The sequence below is a fragment of the Cheilinus undulatus genome, linkage group 18, assembly GCF_018320785.1.
Source record: "Cheilinus undulatus linkage group 18, ASM1832078v1, whole genome shotgun sequence".
Taxonomy (NCBI): domain Eukaryota; kingdom Metazoa; phylum Chordata; class Actinopteri; order Labriformes; family Labridae; genus Cheilinus; species Cheilinus undulatus.
This window is the reverse complement of record NC_054882.1, coordinates 16,589,461-16,606,620: the sequence shown is the minus strand read 5'-3', so window position 1 is coordinate 16,606,620 and position 17,160 is coordinate 16,589,461. Positions and strand designations below refer to the sequence as shown.

The following is a 17,160-nucleotide window of genomic DNA, read 5'->3' as shown; positions in this document are numbered from 1 at the left end:
CAAGACATCTTGGACAATGCTATGCTTACAACTGTGTGGCAACAGTTTGGGGAAGGTCCTTTTCTATTCCAACATGATTGTGCCCCAGCGCACAAAGCAAGGACTATAAAGACATGGTTTGATGAATTCTGTTCGGAAGAACATGACTGGCCACTGCAACCCCATACCATCAGAAATTAAGGCTCCAGAACTGTGCGCTGATAATAAGCATGATGGTCCCGCTTCTCTTTAGTCTGCAGGACACAGCGTGCATGGTCTTCCATAATAATTGCAAGTTTTGATTCATATGACCACAGAACAGTTTTCCATTTTGCCTCAGTCTATTTTAACTGAGCTTTGGCCCAGAGAAGACAGCTACGTATGTTTCTGGATTGTGTTCACATATGGCTTCTCCTCTGCCGGATACAGCTTTAACTTACATTTGTGGATGGCACGGCCAACAATGATTACTGGAAGATCCTGAGCCTATGCAGTGATTTCCAGTACAGAATCATGTCTATTTTTAATTCAGTGCCGCCTGAGGGCCCCAGAATCTTGAACATCCAATATTGACCTTCTGCCTTGTCCCTTGCTTACAATTCCTCCAGATTCTCTGAATCTTTTGATGACATTATGGACTGTAGATTCAAAGTCTTTGCAAATTTAGATTGAGGAACATTTTTTTGGAACTTGATCCACAATTTTTAGATGCCCTTTTTTGCATGTTGGTGACCTCTGCCCATCTTTACTTCTGAGAGACTCTGCTTCTCTAAAAGTCTCCTTTTATACCGGTTGTCAATTAACCTAATTAGTTGCATAATGCTCTTCCAGCTGTTTTTCATAAGTAACACTTACTTTTCCAGCCTTTTGATGCTCTATCTCAACCATCAAATTCAGAATGAGCTAATATTTTTCATGAAATGATAAAAATCAATATCTGATACGTTGTTAATGTTCTATTGTGAATAAAATATGGGTTTATGAGATTTTATGAGATCCCTTTTTTTTTTAATTAGGGATTTATAAAACACAAAAATTGAATGGGAGTTATTTTTTTTGTGGACCCACACAGGCGTTTGTCCACAGTTTAGTCTCTTCCTGCTGTAGTATTCTGTGGCCTCAGCAGAACATGTAGCTCTCAGATCAAAGAGTTAATTAAAGAGCCTGGGAAGTATGGGGGAAGTTGGCCTCTATGGTTTATATGTCTGTCACCCGCCAGCACGCATACAGGCTGGAAAACAAGGTCTCTTAATTGATTGCGAGTAATTAGTCAATTTCCTACAATGAGCTTAGCTTTCTAGACTTCTGCCAAATAGGTGATGAAGTTCAGGGTTTGTGTATAAGTATAAAAAGATCTTACATTTGTAGCATTACAATAGCACAGAGGCTGGATTTGTTTGGCCTCGTGGGAATGAAAACACTACATAACCAATCACATGCTTCCAGTCAAAAGTCCCTTGACTTGATTTTGGAGAAGGGAAGGAACGGTTGTGCACTACAAATTCACCAAAGTTTGTTTTCATTTTTTCAAAAGAGGAACTATGAAAAAAAAAAAAAGGTCCACATAGTGCCGTCATTCAGAGCCAATTTCCTGCATGGCAGTCTTGAGACTCGCAGAGCCAATTGATTTTTGCATTGCCTTTTTGATCTCTTGCACAGCGCCAGGATCGCTGGACTGTTTTTCTGAAATGGGACAAATAAACAGGATCTGTGTGTTTATTTGGAATGAGATGAGGGAAGGAGATGTTGGAGATGCAGAGGGAAACAGAGGAGAAAACAAGAAAGTAGGTGACTGTGAATGGAGGAAAGTGGGAGACAAAGGCGCCAAAGCTGTGGGAGTGATTCTACTATCAGAGCTTGTTGCATTGGCTCTGACCATGGCCTGAAAGCCAAATCAAACTCATTCACACTGACAGTGGCTTTATGTGGCTCTGGTGACACATCTCCTTGGCATTGCAGTCTGCTCTGTCTGTACTCTCCCATTTGAATCCCATTGTTTATTGTTAATGTATGTAGAGGAGGACTGTTCATCTGAGTATACATGTTACTGCTTCCTGAAGATTAGAGTTTGATGTTGGGATGTGAGACTGTTTCTGAGCTTGTATGTGCTTCTGATGGAGTGCTTGCACATGTGAAAGTGGAAGGGCATCACGTGTGACCGTGTAGGTGTGTGAATGAACAAGCAGCGGCCTTGTTGCTAGGTGAAACTTGAACCGCTTCATTGTCAGTGCCTTCTTTTGGTCTATACCGCCATCCAATGGGTGTAGATAGTACTGCAAATATTAATCATTTTTATTTTTTTCTTCTGTTTAACCTTTATTTAACCAGAATTATCAAGTATCATGTATGATGATCAAATGTTCCCTGATTCTAGCTTTAAAATCTCCAAAATTAATGCAATGTTCAAGCTTATGATAGCTCAGAGCAAGATGACAGAACAAAAACATTAAAAGCTCTTTCACCAAAGAAAGAGCAAATTTAAGGAATATCATACATGATGAATCCATTAGACTAAAGCTTACAGCTACCTATAGTTTTAGGAGTCAGTAGTGAACATAGAAGAGAAGGCAGTCCATTTAAAACAGCCTTATAAAGAAAGATATACCAGTGTTCCATCCTTCTGTTGTATGAGGAAGGCCAAACCAATTTTCTCATGGAAAACAAAATGTTGGATGTTAAAACTCAGACAAGAGAGAAATTACAAGGTAGCATGGCATACAGCATTGGATCCCAACCAGGGGTTATAAACAGGACATGAAATGTGAGATATGATAAAAGATTACTGTAAATTTAAAACCTGTTATCCTGGTTAAGATCCTTTACCAAAACTACAATGATACAGGTGTTTGGTAAGTCTTTTGTTTGTGTGTTGTACTTTTTGTTGTGTTTTATTGTGATTTATCTATGCTCATGTGCATGTGTATCTGTAAACACATGTCAATCCATCCGTTTTCTATACCGCTTATCCCGTTGGAGGTCGTGGGGGGAGCTGGAGCCTATCCCAGCTGTCATGGGACAAGAGGCGGGGTACACCCTGGACTGGTTCCCAGTCAATCGCAGGGCTGACATATAGAGACAAACAACCAGGCACGCTAACATTCACACCTACAGCCAATTTAGAGTCACGAATTAACCTACCAAGCATGTTTTTGGTGGTGGGAGGAAACCGGAGTACCCGGAGAGAACCCACGCATGCACGGGGAGAACATGCAAACTCTGCATGGCTCTGACCAGGCCTGTGAGGCAACAGCGCTAACCCCTGTGCCACCATACAGCCCTTGTAAACACATGTGAAATTTTAAACTGTAAAAAAAAAGGAAATAAAATAAAAATCACTACCAGGACAAAATTTACAATGGCATATTAAAAATAAATACACAAAAAATGAAAAAGTAAATAAAGAGGATCTGTTATTTTTGGGAGAACAATTGAGAATTTATTTTTTTCAGATTCTAAAGGTAAATATTTACAAGATATAAAACTCAGAATTGCGAAGTTTAAAAAGTCAGAAATCTATAAAATAAATATATACATTTCAAAGATTAAAAAGTCTGAAATTTTAACATTACAAACTCAAAAAAGTAATAAATTTACAACACTGTAAAGTCAAAAAAATTACAAGAAAGCACAGAAAACAGTTGCTGGATAGCCCCAGTTTACAGAAATGTCTGTGATGATAATAATTTGATTAGTCTGCACTAAAATCAATTGTGCAAGACTTTTATAAAAAAACAGCTTCATCTGGTCTGATTTTCTTCCATGTTATTTGTAACTTTATATATAAAAATAAAGAAATAAAAATTTTAGGTTTTGCTTCACTTACGTAAGTTTAAAGTTATAATTTCAATTGCTTTGAAAAATATTAGTTATTTTTAGAATAGCACTATTTGTCTTTGTAATAATGGATTGCCATAGTTATACATTGGTCATTTGGCAAGAACAAGTGCCTATTATGGTTTAGTCGATAAAAAAAAGTAAAATTGTTGTTTAATTTTTCCCAGTGGGTCCTGTTGGTGCTTAGCTTGCGGAAAAATGTCTAGTTGCAGACCTGGGGTAAAAGGTTGAAAACTACTAGTTTACAGAGTCCAACAAATTCAGAGAGGATGGTGTAGCATGCATGTAAAGAAAATCACAATAATCAATTAAAGATAAAAAATGTTGCTTGAATGAGTTTCTTCCTTGCATCAGTAGAAAAAAGTTTTTATTTTGATGGAGGAAACCCAATTTTATGCTCAGGTTCTCAGTAAGACAATCAATATGTTGATTAAAAAGACAGATTTTCTTTTGAGGATGAGGTATTTATATTTAAGGACACATGAAACTGCCTCATCATTTAAAGTAAAAACCTGAGCACCACCTTGAACTCGATACTTAGACCTTGAGGAGGCATCATTTTGGTCGTGTTGACATGAAGTACAAGTCTTAAATCACAGAAGTTTCTCTGGTCAACATTAAATATTGCTTGTAGTTTATTCATTACACTTTCTAGGGAAGATGACGAGCATATATTACAGCAGGGGTGTCAAACTCAAGGCCTGGGGGCCAAATCCAGCCCGTGGAATGATTATATCCAGCCCGCAAGATCATATCATCTTTGTATTATAACTGGCCCACCAGTATGAGGTCTGCAGATTTCCTCCAGTATAAGTTGTTAAGCCATAAAAATCTGAAAAAGTAAAGTGTAAGAAAGATTTCATAAAAAGTCAAGAATGTTGGGAAGGAAATTAATCTATGTTTTAATTTCACATTTTTAATTTTGCATCTCAAGATTATGACTCAAACTTATAATTTTGACTCTTCATTTCATACTTTGACCTTTTCAACTCATTATTTGGACTTTGTATATCTATAATATCTTTCAGATCTTTAAATTCTAAGTCAGATTTTGACCTTTTCAACTTCTTACTTTAGCTTTTTAATCCCATATTTTGACTTTTAAACTTGTGATTTCATTTTTTTCTCTTCTTTCAACATTTTTAATTAATATTTTTTACTTTTTATATCATATTTTGACCTTTTAAACTCCCAATTTTAAATGTAAGTCATATTTTTAACATTTTAAGTCATCGTTTTGAATTCTAGCTCATATTTTGTCATTTTCAACTCCTAATTTTGGCTTTTTAATCCCATATATTGACCTATCAGATTCACAATTTAAAATTTCAAGTCATATTTTGACATTTCAAACTTATGATTTCAACTCTTTCCTCATATATTTGCTCTTAAAAACATTATTTTTCTATTTTTAATATTGTGTTTTGAACTGTTGAACTAAGAAGTTGTTGTTTTTTTTTTGAATTTCCAAATGATTTATCATCAGTGCTGTTTTTTTTTTTTGTTTTTTTTTTCATATTTTATTACTGGTGAAAATGAGGTTCACAGATATGGTTAAATGTTGATCCTGTTAGGCTCTCAGGTTAGACCTAAACCCAGAATCTGGCCCCTGCTGTGATTGAGTTTGACACCCCTGTATTACGGTATCGTCGGCATAAAAATGAAACTTGCTTCAGTAACATTCTTATATGAATTGTTCATATAGATAATAAATGGAGTCATGCCCAATGTGGATCCTTGGGGGACATTGTTTTTGCACGTTTAAAAAAACTAGACAATAGACCATCAACTTTCACATTTTGCTTTCTACCAGTCAAGTAGTTTGAAACCATTTTGGTACTGTTGGGGAAAACCCAACAACAGCCAACTTCTGTAACAGGACAGAGTGGTCAGTGGTATCAGATGCCTTCAATAAATCTAGAGAAAGTGCAACACAATGTTCTTTAAAGTCAGTGGCATTTATGATATTATTTATGACCGCTGTAGCTGTGTTTCTTTCTGAAGCAAGACTGTAGTTCATTTGAAATGTCATATTGTAGCTCTTCTGACTAACTCTAAAGTGTCTAAAGTAGAGAAAAAAATTTCAGATAGGCCAGCTCTATAGAAGTTAAAACACCATACAGATCATGGTTTTGTAAAAAAGTTGAGGTGTAGCACCCCCTTGTGGCAGAGGGTGTATACTCCATGGAGCTGATCTGTTCCTCAAAGCAGGGTAGTTTCTTTTAACAGTCTGGTTGGATGATATTTTAGCAAGCAGAAATATGCAATAAAAGTATTTTTGAACAGGTCTTGCAATAACCGTGTCCCTGAAAGTCGATTGTTAATTTCATTTACAAGAAGTTCAAGAACTAAACAAAAGTTTTGCTAAATATAAAAACATTTAATGAAACAAAATTGATTTGATGTTTTTTCATTCCACAAACTTTTCTGTTTTCAAAAAAAATTTCTTTTACTTTAATAACACTATTTTATCAAATATTTCATGAAAAAAGCATGAATAAATGCTCTGATCCATTAAGCCTGTAAGCTTTGCAGTGAGTCAGTAAGCACAGTAACATTTTGTCTTACTCCAACCAGATGAAGTGTATTATAAAAACACCACAGTTCTTATCTGCTGATGTCCTTATCTGTAATTTTGTTCTCAATAAATGGGATATGGCAAACTGTCCCCTCCCTCTCAAATGTTTTTTGACGGTGGGTCTATAACTCAAATGTACTGATTTGTAATGCAGGGGTATTTTTGTGTCTGAATGTACTTTTCACTGAAGAGAACAGTTGAACATGTACAAATGATGTCTTTTTAAAGTATTATTTTTAGGTATGGTATTTGGCTGCTTCGGCAGCAAGGGCGAACTTAAGTGGTACCACTGACATCTGGTAGAGGCACCTCTTGTAGCATGCCCAGATGCCACAGACTTGCTGCAGCAAGTTTCTGCTGTTTTGGAGCAGTTAGTGTCCTGGCCAGATGCCATGGACCTCTCGCTGTTTAGAGCAGCTGCCAATGAGTCGATAAAGTCTGGGCTAGATGCCACAAACTTGCCATGCACTTGCCACTGTGTGGAACAGATGCCACTGTGAAATCGGTGTGTGGGTCAGATGCCGCGGCACTTGCCACAGACTTGCTGTGGCACTGGACACTGTCTAAAACAGTTGCTGCTGAGTTGCTGTTTTCTTTGCAAGATTCCAAAGACATGCCATGGCAAGTTACTGCATTTAAGAGCACTTGCCAGTAGGGCTGGGCAATTGATCAAAATTGAGATGAAATCGCGATATTTTCTACTGCAGTTTTCACATCGCAGAAGATGCAATATTACTTTGATCTGGAATGCGTGTCAAAGTACCAGTTTAATACATTTTTTGAGGCAGAAATGTTATGCTCTACACCAGTGGTTCAAGAACTTAAATGTATTTAATGGAAAATTTTACAGTCTGGACCATAAATGGAACATAAGAGATGAAACAAAAGAAATATGTCCTACAGAAGACAATTACACTTATGTTTCATTTTACTCCATTTTTCCCAAGACAGCACGGAAATTTGGTAATTTATTAAGGAATCTCCTAATTATCTTAGGAACACCAGCTTTATTATCCAGGAAATTGAGATTGGTAAATTAAAATGTTCAGATAAAGACTGAAATTTACTGGCCATCACAAGAAAATACAGATAAAGAATACATATGTAAATGTTCTGCATGTCGATTTACGGCCTTTATGCGTCATCCCGCGAAATCCCGTGATTTACTTTAGAGCACAGGTGTCAACCTCAAGGCCTGGGGGCCAAATCCAGCCTGCAAGATGATCTCATATTTCTGTTATAACTGGCCCATCAGTATGAGGTCTTCAGATTTACTCAAGTATAAAAATGTGAAATTATCTTTGATGATTTGAATCAACCTTGTTAAATCACAAAATCTGAAAAAGTAAGGCGTTAAAATATTTAGATGAGAAGTCGGGAATGTTGGAAAAGAAAAAGATTTGTGTTTTAATTTCATATTTTGAATTTAGCATCTCACAATTAGGACTCAAACTTAGGATTTTGACTTTTAATTTCATACTTTGAGCATTTCAACTCATAATTTTGACTCCTTATATAATATTTTGGGCATTATGATTCATAATCTTAATTTTTAAGTGATATTTTGACTTTTTTAATGAACTATTTTGTATTTTACCTCATATTTTCAACTCCAAACTTTGACGTCAAAATCCCATAGTTTGATCTTTTAGACTCACAATTTAGAATTTTGAACCATATTTTGACTTTTAATTTCATGGTTACACATTTTATGTCATCTTTTGACCTTTTAAACTCATGATTTTGACTTCTTTCTAATATATTTGCCTTTAAAAAAGCATTTTTCAATTTCATGTTTTGACCTTTTTGAACTAATAAATGTACTCTTGGATTGTGTGCCTTTAAACTTATATTTTTAGCTTGTTAAATGTCAAAATCATTTATCATCAATTCTAAGTTTTTTTTCCATATTTCATTACTGGCGAAACAAGGTTGACAGTTTATGGTTAAAAATGTGGCCCTGTTAGGCCGTCAGGTCAGTCCTGAATCCACAATCTGGCCTCTGCTGTGACTGAGTTTGACACCCCTCCTTAAGAGAGTTACATTTCCATATATTCTAGATTCATCTCAAACATTTCAAGACTTTTTTTTGGTTTTAATCTTGATTATTACGGCTTACAGCTCATGAAAATCAGAAACTCCACTACGTCAAAATATTGTGGAAAAGTTTGGTAGCCTTCATTTTCTCAGACTGGTTCAGTACACACAACCACAATCATGGGCAAGACTGCTGACTAGATGAATGTCCAGAGGACAATCTCTAGCTACTTTCACACTGCCTCTCTTTTCTGTGTCTGTTATGCCTTCGTTCCGCAATGCCGTTCTGTATGAAAGCGACCGTTCCGCAATGGGGGGGTTGATCTCGCCCCACCTCTGATCCAGATGGAGAGGTAGTAACGAGGTAGCAACGAGTGTGAAAGGACGTCAACACAACGGCGAGTGTGCGCTGCTGTCTCCATAAATGGGAGATTTAATCGAGCAGCATTTCATTGGAGAAAACAACAGCGGGATAAAACAAGGAATAATGTGGATTAACTGGAGAGACTGCGAGGTTAGAGAGCTGATCACACCCTGTACAGGAGAGGAGAGAGCTGACACATCTCTGCTCACAGCAGCGTCTGAAAAGTTCCATGATGAGTTCAAGTGAGCTCGATACTCTGAAGTTTCTGACCTCCGATGTAAATACGTGCGCTGTGACACTGCTTAAAGTCAGACCTCCAACTCAGAAACATGGAGACGGGTGTGCACGGCTCTGTTACACCTTTGTGTGAATTGCTTGCTGTGGAACAGAGACAGGCATTCCTTTTTTCCTGGTTTACTGACCATTGTATTGCTGTGTTTGACTGGGCAGCCAACTGGTCTTACCTGAACCCTGAGAATCTCCAGGGAAATGTCCAGATGAAGATGAGAGACACCAGACTCAAAAATGCTGAAAGCTGTTATCAGAGCAACCTGGGCTTTATTACACCCCTGCAGGGCCACGGACTGAATGGCTTCATGCCACGTCACATAGATGCAGTAATTTGTAAAAAAGGAGCTTTAACTAATTACTGGGTGCATAACTGAGCATAATTTTTCAGAAGGTCATTATTTCTGTATCATTAATCATTTTTTGGACTGCTGTTTTGTAATATTCTAAAATTTTAAGAAAGTGGATTTTTGAACTTTGTGAGCTGTAATCATCAACATTTAAACAGAAAAATCTTTAAATATTTCACTTTGTATGCGATGAATCCAGAACATATGGAAGTTTCACTTCTCGAATGAAATCCGAGGAAAAAAAAATAACTTTTTCAAGCTATTCTAATTTTTGAGTTGCCTGTTTTGGTAATTCAACGCGCCGCCCGGCGGCCACGTAAAGTAGCATAAACCACACGCACCCGCAGTGACACCTCGCGCCTGAAGTTTACGGAGGGAAAGTTTCTGTCAAAGATTGAAAATAGCATTTTGTGCCACTGTGGGACAGCTTATTAACCTACGCGTTGGTTTATAAACGAGTATTTCACAGACACAGAGTGGAGTGTGGCCTTTCTAAGGTTAATAAAGAAAAGAAGACGCAGAAGTTTGTGTCAAACGTTTCCTCGCGAGCGGAGAGGAATTTACCAAGCTAGCAAGAAGAGTCTCCGGCTAACGGTAGGTGAGCGGTAACTGCCGTTTTGTTCAGTGTTGGTAGGAAATTGTTGTCGGCCTTGATATAGTGTACTGTTGATTTAATGAGTGTACAGCCGCCATTGTGTGCCCTGCCTTAACTCTAATGTTTATTGTTGCATGTTTGAGGCCATGTTGAGTCTGACCTACCTCTGTCATCCGTACTTCCCCGGGTATCTCTTGCGTTTGTTTTTGCATGCCCTACATTGTCCTGTGGATGGCAACTGTTCTTGAGGTTAGCTGATACCAGAGGCAGTGTGTATCAACTAAAGCACATAGGTGTTGCTCCATCCTAAAAGCTCGGGTAGGCTGTCAGTTTTTTCCAACATTTTTGAAAATTAGACATGACGGTGGACTTCCCTTTTTCTCCCTCTCTTCTTGTCTTGTCTTTTCTCCCCTCTCTAATGAAAATGAGGGAGTTGGGGGAGGTAGAGTATCTGCCCTGTCAAGCTGGGGAGAGAGATGGCTCCTATCAGGGTTCCTCATCCCGTCCGCTTGCTAAGCTCTGTCTTCACTCTTTTTCTGTTTCTCTTGTGTCCTCTTTTTAGTTTAATGTGTATTGTCATCTCCAGGACTTTTTTTTTTAAACTCTTGGTGGCAACTGTGAATCGTGCTAGATTAGGTAGAATCAGCATTATCACTAACTGGGGCCTGCATGTATGGAGCCTGGGTCTGTAGAAGGTGGCACTGCTGTTTGGGCTGTGATGACCATGTTCTAGGGTAGCTAAGGTAGCATGGAGGGAGGTGGCTATGGGATGCTGAAGATCATGGCCCTCTGGAGGTGTCATGGGACTAACTGGATGAAACACTGGTGGATTGGGGTTCCCCCTTGACAACCCTGGCCAAGTTCTGACTTTTTGCATGAGACTGCACAGTTGACTTTTGGTTGCCAGTATCAAGGGCTTAACTGGTTTTAGGGAGTGCTTATTCTTTCAGTGAAGCACAAGGAGATTCTGTTAACTTCAAACTCAGACAGTTTACTACACTGGACTACTTTCAGCAGATTTATAGCATACAGTTGAGTCCTCCAGAGTTTGTCAGGCCAGAATCCTTTGCAGCTCTGTTCTTTGTAGCACTGCTGTCTTCTTCTTAATGTAGATGTAGAATCTATACACTGGGGTCAGGATTTTTGCTATGCTAAGTCTTATTGTATCCGTTTGTAATACGTTTATTTGTTGTAGTCTGTGCTGTATTGCCGTAAAAAAAAAAAAAAAAAATTTCTAGGGAAAAGACAAGTAACAGCTTTTACATTGCAGTCGTAAACCCCATACAGAAAAGGAAATCTTACCTGGAAGTTGTCTAACACTCGCTTTAGTTCAATATTTGTTCTTTTTTCTTAAAGCCTACATAAAAATCTTCAGCCTATAAAAATGTACCAGTCAAAAAGAGGCACACAGGTACAGCACTTCTCTAAGCTTGCATGTCAGGCCTCAGAATCAATACAAAAACCTAAATTTGGCAAGTGTTTCTTACCAGTCAGGCCACGGCATATCAGCATAAAACCCAGAGATGGGACAGCACTACAGTCCTAGAAAATATGTAGCTGAAACGTCTCAATCGCCCCTTTGTGGCTAGCTACTACATAGGTGGAAGAGCTTGATCTTACATTTAATTTTGGTTGAAAATTTAAATAATAAAACAACAATGATATGGTTAATGAGACTAAAACATGTATTTATTTTAATTTTTATTGAAATCCAGCCTCCACATCGTCTGTTAAGAAAAACAGCTGGCTCTTATGCAAATGTAGTCGATAACCCCTGCTATACACTAATGTTTCTGCTCATTTTCACCACTTATAATTTCCGCCTGTCACATGTATTTTCTTGTTTTATTTGGATGGTTGCTTAGACTGTTTTAAATATGACTGTTTTCATATTTAAGCACTGATAGATGACATTTAAATAGGGAAGCACGATATTGGATTTTTGCCGACATCCGATATGCCGATATTTTAAAACTCATTTTGGCCGAAACTGATATTTAATTACATTTTTTTTACTTTTAAAAAACATCAGTTCCATCCTGTTCTAAAAATATTTTTTAGTCTATTTTTTTAGAAACTGACAAAACATTCGATTTTTATTAGAAATGAAGGATGTACTTTTTCTTTTTTTCTTTTTTCAAATACAGCCATACACCTATGAAAAATGTACAGTAATGTCTTTAGGTTACACGTACATTACATGCTACATGTATTTTTAACAGTACAGCCAAAGTCATCTGCATCTTTGAGAGCAATAAACAGCAGCAAAATAACCTGCTGACACCTGATTTTCCCATTCAGCTTATCTTTGAGTGGTCGCTGCTGTATTTCTTAGCTTTGTCAAAGGACTTAAGTAGAGGCGGTTGACATGTTTTCTCTGGCATGAAGTTTTGTCATTCTTTGTCTTTAAAAATGCCCTTGTAGTCATCAGGGTGACTTTTTTTTTATGCAAAATAAAGGTGTGTTGTCGAGTCCTCCTCGCATCACATGTACTTTACAAGCGATGCAGCTACTTTGCTGTCTTGTTCCCACACCTCAAACTTCTCCCACACAGCCGACATATTGTTTGTTGTTGGTGCACATCCGGCATCATCGCATATGCTTAATTATGACGTCACATTATTGGCCGTACAGATTGGCATAAATTTTATTATCGGTTGATACCGATATACTGCCAATAATATCATGCATCCCTAGATTTAAGGTTTCTTCTACTATTCAGTAGTGATTTATCAGTACAGTTGAGTTGTACAACATTATGAGAAGAGTCCTCCGAGTGCGTACACATAATCAAAAAAAGGAGTGTAGATGACCTTATCAGAGAAAAAACACATGTTCATGTTGTTAGAAAAACTTTGCTTAAATCGTTCTATGAGTACCCCACCCCCACCCTAACACGTAAAGCACATGTCTGTCTCCTCAAGGCGTGTCGCCACTACTTTGATCACTGTGATGTGTTCATGCTGTCACCATGAAGGGATGAGTGTCACTGTCATTTAACACACCACCTCGGAAAGAAACACTGCAGCGTGTATCCCAGATATCCTTATACGGTATGCATCCTGTACAGTGCTCACATAGGACACATGGCGCCAGCTCAGCTCTGTCAGTTTGAGGCATCTTGGCAAAACATTTCCATCCCATCAACATCTTGCAGCAAAATTATGCCAAAAAAGGACTTGCTAAGAACATCCAAACTTCCTGCATAGTTTCATGCATGTTTACCCCAAGTTTACTTTGTCAGCTTGATGAGTGAAATTGTTTTGAAGTTGTTAACTTTGGATGTGGAGGAACACGCCAGATGCAGAGTAAAATATCATTGCTATTCAGCAACGATGCTAAAAAATGAAACCAGGTGAGCTATTTGAAGAGGAGGTGCAGAGAGGATTTTAAATGCTGCCTGTTTCCTGTGTGCCTTTGATGCTTGAGTCATCCAACATCAACATCATTCTGTTTTTATCCTCAGCTTTCCTTTTTGGTCTTTGCTTGAACTAAATGAGAGAGGGGGTGTCAACCTGCATTTTTAGTTTGGGGGTAATACATTCTAGCCCTGGATGATTATGGAAATGGAGATTTTGTTATGAAGGTAGACATTTATCAAGATAGTTTTGCCTTGTTTGAGCTGCTACAACAGCTAGATTCTCTTCTTGTAGCTTTATTATTGAATTGAATATAGGAAAGCATTGTGGCATCAGTTAGAAATTAGTTGGACACAAAATATGTCTTACTTAAACCGCAATCTACTCCAAGTGTTTTTATGCCTTTTTTCTCTCTTTATGGTACAGTTTTTAAAGTTACAGAAATTAAAAGCATCACATCTGGATTCATGTTCAAGCAAAATTAACCCCTTCTCCCCCCAATATAAGCCTGTTATACAGAACTCATCTCATGTCAGATCATCACAGAAGATGCTTTGCACATTTCTATGCATGTGAGTAGTTGTGTGAAACTATGACTGACAACAGACCATTTACTGATATTGCTGTTTCATAATAAAAACACTTGAACAACATAACACATAGGGACTTTTTCTGTGGAAGAACTCGAGTGAAAAAAAGGGTATCGTTGAATTAACTGGGCTTTGTTGTGGCTACAGTTTTGGCAGTTGTGCGAAGTTGGTGTTACACAGCTGCTTCTTTGACCACAGTTAGAGCCACAACCTGCTCCTTTGAAATATGTTAAACTCACAACCAGGGATTCATTGGTTTAACACAGCTTTTAAGCAGTTGTTTAAGCCGTTTTAATTGAGATGCAAATCACCAATGCAGTGGACTCAATGCCCCTGGTAATATGCAAAGACATCCAGAGCATGACCAGGGTTGTGTCAAGCCTCCTTTCAGCCCGATGGTGCCATCAGGTAGCTTACTGTCACATCTACACCTTACGTCAGCCTTAGTTTTTGGCCCAAACATGCCTACAAGTTTTGCACAGTACTGTATTTTATTTATAAAACCCAACATGTATACGTGAGCTCAGCACTAAGCAACATTTAGTATAGTTTCAGTAGCAAGGTAAAACTTCCCTTTACCAGGCAGAAGCCTTGAGCAGAACCAGACTCATGTTGAACAGCATCTGCTGAGTCCATGTCAGGGTTGAGTTGATTAATTCCAGCATTCAGTCTGTGTGGAAGCCCCAGACAGACAGACTGACGGAGATGCACTGCAAAGCATGCTCACTCAATGCTACTTTTATTTGCAGACGCCAGATTTGGAGAGGAGAAAGCAAAGCTTTACTCATTTGTTGGGCAGTTATCCGCATTCATTGTAAAGGAAGAGGTGCCATTTGGTTACTGAGAGTGTTTATCTGCTTGGTTTTGCTGTTCAGGTGTCCAAGGAAATCAGTTCTCAAGCTGATCTCCTTGCCCCCATCTTGAGTTCCTCGCTGTTGCGTGACATCATTTACAAAGAACCTATACTTTTATGTAGTTTTTAACCCTTTGACTCAGCATAAACTCTAGAAATTGCTACAGTAAATAAAAAAAGATCAGCAACCTGTGAAAGAGACTATAAAAGTCTCCCCACACTCATAGTTTACAGTTTTGTTTTAACTAAGTTTCAGATTTCTATTTTAACATGCTTTTGGATGAAAAAATGCACCTTTAGATATATTGAAGTTATGGATTATGTAAGGGGTTCTCAACATTGGGGTTGGGACCCCATTGGGGGTCACGAGACACTGAGAAGGGGTCTCCAGATGCCTTAAAAACCTAAGAATATTTTTGAATTACAGTGTTTCCACTTAGACCAATTTTGCCACATTTTAACCCATTTTCATCACTTTTTCCCACCAGTTTTATCAATTTAAACACATTTTAGCAACTTAAACCTATTTTTCTGTCAATTTTAAACCCTTTCCACCATGTTTTTCTACCTGTTTTTGCCACTTCTAAACTAAATCTTGCAACTCTCTTCCTATTGTTGGCTCTGTTGACACATTATTGCCAATATTAACCCCTTTTACCACTTCTTAAGCCATATTTCACAACTTGAAAAGCCCATTTTTGCAAATTTCTTGACTTTTTCTGCCTCAGCTAACCCTTTTTTGCCAGTTTCTATTAATTTTCATTCCATTGCACCAAATTTCCACCTATTTTTGCCACTTGTACACCATTTCAGAAACTTTTAAATTCCTTTTCCCACTTTATATGCTCTTTTTTGCCACTCTAATCCATTTTTGCCTTTTTCTTAGGTTATTTTGCCACTTTTATCTAATTTTTAGCATTTCTAACCCATTTCTGCTATTTTTAAAATCCAATTTCACAACCTTTCCCACCATTTCTTGCCATTATTAACCCATTTGAGCTATTTTTAATGTATTTTAATCCTGTTTGTAAGAAAAGGATTTAGGCTACATTTTTAAAAACATTTTTACATTTTTATTTTAATTATAAAATACCACTGTTTAACTTTACAATGGACCATGATTTTGCTTCCCCCCAGTTTGGCTGGGCCCCAGAAAGCTCTCCCATTTATCTCCCCTTATGTGCGGCCTTGTCTGCACATGACTATTCTTAAATGTGCATGGCTGTGTTCAACCACCTTCAGGTACAGTGGGGGTCCTCGGTCTCTGTCACCTTTATTTTTTTCAGGGGTCGTGGGCTGAAAAGGTTGAGAACCACTGGATTATGTCCTCCTGTTAAGATCACTACATGTCTTGATTTTTCGAACAATGAAAGCATGATTAAATCTTTGTTTTGGAGAAAAAGAGACAAAGAAAGTTTGGTGTTTTGGCTTTCACATATGTATGATTTGTTCTGAGTGCTTTTTTAATGAAGTTGAACTTCACCCTTAAAGTGTGACCCATTGACCCCTGTTAAGAAGCAGTTGTTGTTGTGTTCAGTGAGTAGGATCACCAGTAGGTCGTGGTATATCATTCTCTATGGCACAGCTCTATTTGTTTAATTTATTTTCTGACTTATGTGGGCATGCAGCAAAGCCAGAGGCTGACCATGCAAAAGCATTTGTGACTGACACAAAGCAAACGTGATGTCAGTTCATACACAACAATAAAAACTTAATCGCGAGTAGGAGGGATTAAAAGCAACGTCTTCCAACTTCTGTAGTAGGAGGGGTTCTGATTTCAGTAAAATTATGGTGGATAATTTGATTGCCAAAAAAATATGCAAATGATTATAAGGCATGGCTGTAGTGTGGCTTCATTGTTATGACAGCATTTCTTTATGGGCAAGTATTTGTTTACTTAAAGAGGGATTTAGATCTTTATAAGCTCTTAATCTTGTTTTGTTTACCCCTGGGGCATAAAGACTCAAAAGCTGTCATACAATAACAGATTGATGATTTGGTACCAAGCAATAATTCTTGTTTAATTCTAAAGCTTATTAAATGGTGCTGGCAAAGTTGTTATGAAATTCTCGCCTCTTTGTTTAAAACTTTATGATGTGAAAACAAGTTCCTCCTTCATCAAGTACCAACTCTTGTATGTTTGTTTACTCAAACCTATGGGCCTCATGTTGTTTATGTTCAGTTAACTATACTGTTGAAAGATACTAAACTAGTCTTTTTGGAGAATTCGTGCTCTTTGGTAGACCTGTTCACTTCTACAATGGCGAAATGTGAGGTCAGGGTTGTTTTGAGAGAAAATGACAGTGTTTACCACACAGATGGTCTCTGAAGTA

General features: G+C 37.8%; 1 protein-coding gene across 1 annotated transcript in view; it reads left to right on the top strand.

Moving 5' to 3' along the window:
- Positions 1-9,790: 9,790 nt before the first annotated feature.
- The window catches only part of meis2a (Meis homeobox 2a), a 275,413-nt gene continuing 268,043 nt past the window's right edge, over positions 9,791-17,160 (top strand). The window contains exon 1 of the mRNA XM_041812277.1: positions 9,791-10,024. The gene's annotated coding sequence lies outside the window, so the exon portion shown is untranslated. The remainder of the gene's footprint in view (positions 10,025-17,160) is intronic.